This window comes from Portunus trituberculatus, chromosome 17 (genome assembly GCF_017591435.1).
Source record: "Portunus trituberculatus isolate SZX2019 chromosome 17, ASM1759143v1, whole genome shotgun sequence".
NCBI classification, from domain to species: domain Eukaryota; kingdom Metazoa; phylum Arthropoda; class Malacostraca; order Decapoda; family Portunidae; genus Portunus; species Portunus trituberculatus.
This window is the reverse complement of record NC_059271.1, coordinates 18,577,200-18,586,312: the sequence shown is the minus strand read 5'-3', so window position 1 is coordinate 18,586,312 and position 9,113 is coordinate 18,577,200. Positions and strand designations below refer to the sequence as shown.

Below are 9,113 nucleotides of genomic sequence, written 5' to 3'. Positions count from 1 at the left end.
TACATCCCGTACCTACTCACTGCTAGGTGAACAGGGGATACACGTGAAAGGAGACACACCCAAATATCTCCACCCGGCCGGGGAATCGAATCCCGGTCCTCTGGCTTGTGTATGTGTGTGTGTGTGTGTGTGTGTGTGTGTGTGTGTGTGTGTGTGTGTGTGTGTGTGTGTGTGTGTGTGTGTGTGTGTGTGTGTCGCAGCGCTAGTAGTAGACAGAAGTGATATAATTCGAGCGTCAGTTAAAGTGCGGAAGGTCCTCCTCGAAGAAAACATTCTTACACACACACACACACACACACACACACACACACACACACACACACACACACACACACGCACGCACGCACGCACACACAAACAAACAAACAAATACAGACACGCACATACACGCACGCATGTACACAGACACACACACGCACACACACCAACACTCCCTGGCCTGGGTCGGGACAAGTCTGGCCAGTTCAGTTGGCTGTGGACGCGCCTGGCGAGCGGAGGTTCAGCCCGCCGCTCCTAGGTGCCTACTCTGCGCCCGTCGCCTCCCAGGTCTCGTCCTACAAGCTACCTTACGGAGTGCTCCCAGAGTGACACTGACCATGGACGCTCCTCGGTAGGGCAGTGCGAACACTAAGAAATGACACAAAGAACTCGGAGCCATGGCGAACTTTGAGGACCTAACTTAGTCTAGATTTCGAGGTCTCGTGCCCGTCTGATTTTGTTCCGCGGCCGAGAGGAAGGAGAAGGAAGGATTCGAACAGGTGGCGGCATTACTTCGGAAAGCATGAGAGGATCCCGATGGAAGGTTGTCTATAGAAGACTTCAGAGTGAGTGCGAGCACCTGTGAGCACCTGTACACGTGTTCTGCGGTGCGTGTGTGGCGTTTGGGCGGCACAACCAGCAGGCGGTGTGCGAGACGCCTCCCGCATTCTCCACTCTCCCCCTCAAGGTAGGCGAACCACGCGCACACGATCAGTAGACGAGTGGACGAGGAGCAGCAGCGATGGAGTGGGTGGTGACGCAACACTCCCGCCACTGCTGCGTCGCCATCCCACCCATCTCTCTCTGCCTCCCTGCTCATGCCAATCTTTACTGCCTTGCCGGCACTTATTTAGCTACGTGCATTGTTCCGCTTGTTTTCCGCTGCTATTTGCGTTCTTGCTTTGCTTCTGTTGGTTTGTTTGTGTTGGATCATATGTATGTGTTTGTGTGGGCTGTGCAGTCGTGTGTGTGTGTGTGTGTGTGTGTGTGTGTGTGTGTGTGTGTGTGTGTGTGTAGTTTGCTACCTTTTGGCTGATCTACATTTTTCTGTAATGTTAGCTACCATATTTCAATTTCATTTTACCTTCTAACGTACATTTGTTTTATTTGTATCGCATGAAAGAAATGCATCATTTACCAGGAGAACAGCATGTACTGCATTAGAACATTCTACTTGGATACTTACCTGCATATAATAAAAACCCAACATGTAAGGCAAACATACCCAAAAAAATTCACACCTAAACAAACAAAAACAGCAAAAAACAAGAACAATGAACAAATAAAGATAGAAAAAGTATCCCCAGCAGATCAGGGAAACATTATATAGGAAGGCACTGAGAAGCACAACAGGCACACCATAAGAAGCAAGTACGACAGCAAACACTTTCCTTCACGAAACTAGACGCTGCTCATGACCGTCCGTATGCAGCCAAACACAATCATGTACGTATGCCATTCAGTGTTGTTTAGACTTACAATATCGCAGCGTAAACAGAATTTCGGAAAGCATATAAACCGTCCTGAATGGCAGCGTTGAACCTGGTCACACACACACACACACACACACACACACACACACACACACACACACACACACACACACACACACACACACACACACACATGTATAAAAGAATATCTTAACAGACTAGCTGATCCGATGCAGAAAAAGAAGAGAGAAAAATGTAAGAGAGAAGAAGGATAAGGATGAGGAAGACGAGAGAGAGAGAGAGAGAGAGAGAGAGAGAGAGAGAGAGAGAGAGAGAGAGAGAGAGAGAGAGAGAGAGAGAGAGAGAGAGAGAGAGAGAGAGAGAGAGAGAGAGAGAGAGAGAGAGAGAGAGAGAGAGAGAGAGAGAGAGTTATTGGAGCAGGTGCAAGGTCACGGTGAGAGAACATATGCACGCTCCTCGTCATGCTTAACACACACGCGCGCACACACACACACACACACACACACACACTGGCTAGCTAGCTAGACGACCGTGGTGAATAGCACACACGCACACACACACACACACACACACACACACACACACATTGTACAGCCACAACCAGGGTTAAATTCACATCATTAATACATACTGATAAGTGAACAATAACTATTGACTATGAACTAATATCACCTGATTTTTGTGCGAGTTTTTATTTTCACACACGCGTTTTGCCACTCGCCAGGCTGTGTTCCAATGACCAAACTAATAAAGCTAAACAAAGGGAAGCAACAGAGCTTGTGATTGTGGTTCAGAGAGAGAGAGAGAGAGAGAGAGAGAGAGAGAGAGAGAGAGAGAGAGAGAGAGAGAGAGTAGCGTTTGAGTGCATGGGAGCGAGTGATGGCCGTTGCGTGCAAAACTCTGATATGGAAGGGAAGTTATTCACCACTCGATAGGGGAAAATGGAGGAGAAGGAGGAGAAGGACCAGGTGAAGGAGAAGGGAGAGGAGGAGGAGGAGGAAGAGGAGGAAGAGAAGCAATAGGAAGAGCAGGAGAAGATACATGCTGACATAAAATAGACCATAAAAGAGCCACAGAAGTGAGGAAAAGAAAGAGGAGGAGGAGGAGGAGGAGGAGGAGGAGGAGGAGGAGGAGGAGGAAGAGGAGGAGGGTGGTGTAATAGAGTTCATGTGTTACGCCTCTAAATGTTGGTGGTTTGCAAGAATAACTTTACAGTGATATTTTGATGTCATCCTCTTGACCTACTTAATTAACTCTCTCTCTCTCTCTCTCTCTCTCTCTCTCTCCATACCAAGAAGGAAAGAAGAGGAGGACGAGGAATATAAATGGAATAACAGACAGCAACAGCATTAGTGGGCTAAACAAGACTGTCTGTGTGACTATGCTACCACTTCAGGTATATCGCTGAGAATCAAATGTTAAAAGGAAAAGGTTGTAATGAAGGACACGAAAAAAAACTCTTTCAGCTTTTCTTACCTGAAAATTGTGACAATTTCAAAATTTTGCCTAAACTTTTGTAAAAGTAAATGAAAAAAGGTGTGACCACAGATTTGTTTAGTATGTCTTAGAGAGTCAAACTTTTAATACATAGCATGAAATGTAGATACAGTTCTCCTCATTTCAAATAAAGTAAAAAAGAGGAGAAGGAGGAGGAAGAGGAGGAGGAGGAGGAGGAGGAGGAGGAGGAGGAGGAGGAGGAGGAGGAGGAGGAGGAAAGGAGGTAGAGGGGCAAGGTGAGGGGAAAAATGAGGAAGTGGAGAAGGAGGGAAGGAGTAAGATAGCATTAAAACATTAGAAGCTATTTTTTTTTCCCGACAACCACACACGCGAACAAAACCTGAAAAAGCAACAAGAAAAAGACGATGTTTACGCAATCACATCATCATACCATCACAATAGATAATACACCGGAATACAAGTGAACAGAGGCACCGTCAGTTATATTTCAGACTCTCATCCTGGAACAGAGTAGAAGCTTGTTACATATCCGTCACAGTTCCTCGAAGGCTCAAAATCTTGCACAGTATTTTAACATTTTGTCGAACAGTGCACAAACAGTAACCTTCCATTGTGTCATCCCTGCCTGCTGCAACCATCCATCCCCGCCATCCACACTGGACTTGAGCCTCTTAAAAGGGACTACGAAACGCCTGTGTTTTATTCAATTCTGCTCTTTTTTTTCAAGCTCAGCTCCCTCTTTTCCTCTCTTCCTCCCTGCCTGTCTGATTGTCTGCCTGTCTTCTGCCCTACACTGTTTGGGAATTGAGTGTAAGTTACAGTCTCTTCCTTTCCTTCGTGTCCATCGCTTTATCCTCTCTGTGTTTATTTGTCTGTCTGTCTAGTAGTCTCTCTCTCTCTCTCTCTCTCTCTCTCTCTCTCTCTCTCTCTCTCTCTCTCTCTCTCTCCAGCTACCAGTGACCTCCTGTCGCCTCATCAGCACGCCAGATTTCCCTTGGCATTACTAATAGACACAAACTCATTTTAATACAGTTTTCCTCTACATCATTTCCTTCCACCTAGCCGGTCAGTAAGGAATGAATGAATCCAATCAGTTGAATTAAGCTCTCCCTCACCTTCTGCCTTCTACCCACCTAACTCATATCCCAGGACTTACAGATAATAATTCCAGTGTAATAATGCAGGGAAGAAATAGGGTAAAAATGCCACTTAGTTAGAAAAAAAAATAACATAATTCATGAGAGAAAGGACTTTAGTAGAACAGGAGGTGGTGAAATGAGACTCCAATATTGAGGGCTCTGTGTGTCGGGTCCTCCTCCTCCTTTTCCTCTTCTTTTCTTCTTCCTCCTCGTCCTCCTCCTGCTCAATGAAGAACAGGAGTGGTTGAGTAGAGAGAGAGAGAGAGAGAGAGAGAGAGAGAGAGAGAGAGAGAGAGAGAGAGAGAGAGAGAGAGAGAGAGAGAGAGAGAGAGAGAGAGCGAGAGATGAGGCACACACATGAGAGAGGACGGGGGGCGGAGGAAGGAGGAAGGGGAGGAGGACGCTCACCCTTTATTCAGAGTCGCAAGAAAAATCAAATAAGAATTGTTTTCGTGGACTGCGGTCGGTAATTTCTCTGCATAATGGTCCTTCCAAAAATCCTGAAGAAGTAAAAGGAGAAAGAAGAGGAGGAGGAGGAGGAGGAGGAGGAAGGTAAAGAAGAAGAAGAGGGTGCAGAAGAAGAAGAAGAAGAAGAAGAAGGAGGAGGCAGAAGTGATGAGGTGAAGATGCATGCGCAAATCTAAGAAAAAACGAAGGATTAGGAGGAAATAGTGGAAGGTGGAGGAAGGAAGCCAAGAACAGAAAGGGGAAAAGGAAGAGAAAAATGAAAAGGAGAGAGAAGAGGACACAAAAGAAAAATAGAGACGACGAAAGCAAGGACGAGGAGGAGGCTCAAACATAAAGCTGAAAGAAATGAGAAGGAAGGAGGCCGGTAAACGGGAAAAAAAGGGAGAAGAAAAAAGAAGAGCAGGTTGGGGAGAGGAAGGAGGGAGGATGAAGAGGAGGAAATGCATATATCGACAGGAGATGCGAAAAAGAGGCAACGACCACAAGGTTCTTACGGAAAGAAAAAAGAAAAATTACACAAGAAAAAAATAAAGAAGCCGATGACGAGGAAGAGGAGCAGACGAGGAGAGGAAAAAGAAGAGGTGAAGGAGAGGATATGTTCTCCTGCAAGGCTCTCTTATTACTCCCTCCGGTTACTGAGACTCATTCAGGCTATTGGAGGATGCAGGGGAGGGGGAGAAGAGAGAGAGAGAGAGTGAGAGAGAGGGGGGTGGAAGAGGAGGATGGAATAGGCGACTGGAAAAAAAAAAAAATGTGGGTACGATCCCTTTACTTGTAACTGAAATGTGAGTAGTGACCTTCTTTCTCTTCTTCTTCCTCTTCTTCCTTTCCTTTCTCCTCTTCATTTTCCTCTTCCTCTTTCATCATTTGAAGCCTTTCTTGCTGATGCTGCTACTGCTGTTATTATTGTTGCTTTTGTTGTTACAAATATCACCACCACCACCACCACCACTACTACTACTACTACTACGAAGACTACTACGAAGACTACGAAGACTACTACTACTACTACTACTACTACTACTACTACTACTACTGCTACTGCTACTACTACTGCTGCTGCTACTACTGCTGCTGCTGCTACTGCTGCTGCTGCTGCTGCTGCTGCTACTACTGCTACTGCTACTGCTACTGCTGCTGCTGCTACTACTACTGGGTACTGCTGCTACTACTACTACTGCTGCTGCACTACTACTGCTGCTGCTACTACTACTACTACTGCTGCTGCTGCTACTGATTACTGCTACTGCTACTACTACTACTACTTTTATCACCCCTACGACTATTATTGCTATTACTACTACTACTATTACTACTACTATCACGACTATTATTATGACTAGTATTGCTACTGCTACTGCTACTGCTGCTGCTGCTGGTACTATTTCTACTACTACTACTACTACTACTACTACTACTACTACTACTACTGCTGATGATGATGATAATAACAATGTTAATAATAATAATAATAATAATAATAATAATAATAATAATAATAATAATAACGACAACAACAACAACAGTAACAGTAAAGAAGAGTACACCATATCCTATACATCATTACTGCTTCCTTTCAGTTCAGGGAAACATCAACTTCAAAAATGCAAGAAAAAAAAATACATTTCATAACTATCATTTAAATAAGAGGACCATTAAAAACGGAAAAAGAGAGAGACGATCAAATCTACCAGGTGTGTCCCTTTCCTTACCTCACCCTGCCTCCACATTGCCCAGTCACGTCATGCCCAACTATGCCCCGCCTTTCATGTCATGTTATTGCCTCTCATTGTCTAACTCTACCATGCCACGTCTCGATACTTTATTCCTTTCCTTGTCCCATGCTTGCTCGTTCACATTCTCTCCTACTATGTACCTCTTCTCCGTATCTTACCTTACCCGTCTCTTGTCGTCTTTCCCTCCTTTATATTGTATGTAACCTCTTAGTTCCCTCTTTCCTGGTGCTGTCCTTTCTCACTCGTCCCAGCGTCATCCTATCAAAAATATGATTTATTTGATCCTGTCTCTAAATCCTCTGGCTTAACACAACATCCCTTCCTTCAATTAACATCCAGCTTTCCTAATATCTGCCTGGATTTGCCGCCCACTGTCCTGCCTCACATTGCTGTACTCCACTCTGCCCCGTAACAACCTATCTAAGCCAATTTTCATGTGAACTATTCTACCGAACATTCCTTCTTTTTGTGCTAGTTCATACTTCATATTATCAGTCATTTAGAAACAAAGAAAATATTAATCAAGTTTTATTATGTGTGTTTTCCTATCAATGATCTGAAATTCTTTATGTATTAGATATAATGTTTCGAAAAATCCGGTAGCTTTCATTTATACAGGTTTTTCAATTGTTGTAGAAATCAATCACAGAAATATCAGAGAATACACACTTTATTCCACTCCATCTCGTCTCTTCGTAACTCATAGTTGGTGTAACAACTCAGAGGTATCCGAGACAAGCCAGAGTGAGGCAACACTAACTAACCAGAATAACGAAATACCAAAGATACAAAGAGATACACGTTGATACATTCATGACAAGTATGATGAGGCAACACTATCGAGATACACAAACACAGCCAGTAAACCTCTTTTCCACTCACAGCTTACAAGAAACAAACATCTCTAAGACTTTCTAAAAAGGTTTTAATATTCAATGAAAGGTCTTAATTAGCAATATCAGCTTTAGTGTTTTAATCTTCTTCACTTCTTAGTAATGGAGAACCAGTAATACATGTCCCAAGAGGTAATAGAGATAGCAGAAATTTCACGAACTAAATCCCAATAACTTCTCTCACTTACTACCACCGTGATCCTCAATCACACGTCCTTTGATCTAAGAATATCGCAAGAACACCTAATAACTGACATTTTCTTTAACAGATTATGTGGACTCCAAGAATGACCGAGAAACGAGTAACTTTCTTCACATATTTCCACTATGATCTGCGTTCTCTCTCCATCATAAATCCCTTGATCACCTGAGAATATCATAAGATAACATGACAAATCATAGATTCGTTATTAGATCAAGGAGACTTAAGAATGACAGAAAAAACGGAAAACCTTTTACATATTTTACTCTAACATTGTTCTCCCTTCTTTTTTATCAATCACAATTCATCGATCAGCTGACAATATGATGAGGAAACCTTACAGTGGATACATTCCTAACATACCCTGGAGACTTAAAACTAATTGAAGACTTTAACACAGTGGAAGTAAATGCAATGTATAACCCAACATCTAACCTTGACTGGCCGTGCAATGTAACAAACAAAACACAAACAGACAATGAATGAAAAACAACGTGATGAAACATTATCTCTTTTACTCTCTCCCTTCACGTCACTCAGAGGACGGTGGTGGAGTGGCGGTGGAGTGGTGGTGGTGGTGGTGGTGGAGTGGTGGTGACGCCCTTGCAAGCATGGCCGCCGCGCCCCCACCCCCACCCCGCTGGCAGGAAGAACTCACCAACACACCGGCGTCCTCAGAGTCACCTCGTCTCTGAGCGTCGCGTTGTTGCAGGTACGTGATTTTTCTTTATTTTATTGTTATTATTGATATTTTTGTTTAAGTTTTTAATATTTACTTAGAATGATCACTATTGTTACTTGAGACTTGGATGCAGCTTTTCTTATTCTTGTTATTCTTGCTATTTTGGTCTTTTTCTTCCTTCTTTCTTGTTCTTCCTTTGGTTCTTACTTATTTTCATTATCTACGGTACATAGCTGATCTCGTTCTTGTTATTATTTCTCGTCTAGGTATTGTTCCTGTTGTTGTTGCTCATTTCCTGTTCTTGTTCATTTATTCCGCATTTAAATTACTGATACTTCTCGATGCTTTGAGTGATGTATTTTATTTTGATGTTCTTGTTTTCTTATTCTCATTTATTGATTTCATTCTTCTTCACATCTGCAACAGTTATAATCACTGATATAATGCGTACTCTAAATAACTCTCTCTCTCTCTCTCTCTCTCTCTCTCTCTCTCTCTCTCTCTCTCTCTCTCTCTCTCTCTCTCTCTCTCTCTCTCTCTCTCAACATAACCTGACGCCCTTTTCTTCCCCGTACTCGTCTATCCTACAAACCGTGAAAGTCCCTCAACTTTGCAATGATTCAGCCTCGCGTCATTACACTTTCTCAAGTTACCAGCAGCTCAAGGCTAAACATTTCTCATCCGTGAGCAGCAACGAGGGATTATAGCTTTACGAGAACTTTCCCTCTCCCTCTCTCCATCCCCCTCTCTCTTTCCCTTTCTCCCTCTCCCAGATCTCAGTACGAAAAGAACGAAAGGAGAGAAATAATATAAATGTTCTAGA

The 9,113-nt window shown here is 43.4% G+C and overlaps 1 protein-coding gene across 1 annotated transcript in view; it reads left to right on the top strand.

The window, feature by feature from the left end:
- Window positions 1-479: 479 nt before the first annotated feature.
- The window catches only part of LOC123505002 (insulin-like growth factor-binding protein complex acid labile subunit), a 52,819-nt gene continuing 44,185 nt past the window's right edge, over window positions 480-9,113 (top strand). Inside the window, exons 1-2 of the mRNA XM_045256009.1 lie at window positions 480-946; window positions 8,149-8,320. The gene's annotated coding sequence lies outside the window, so the exon portion shown is untranslated. The remainder of the gene's footprint in view (window positions 947-8,148; window positions 8,321-9,113) is intronic.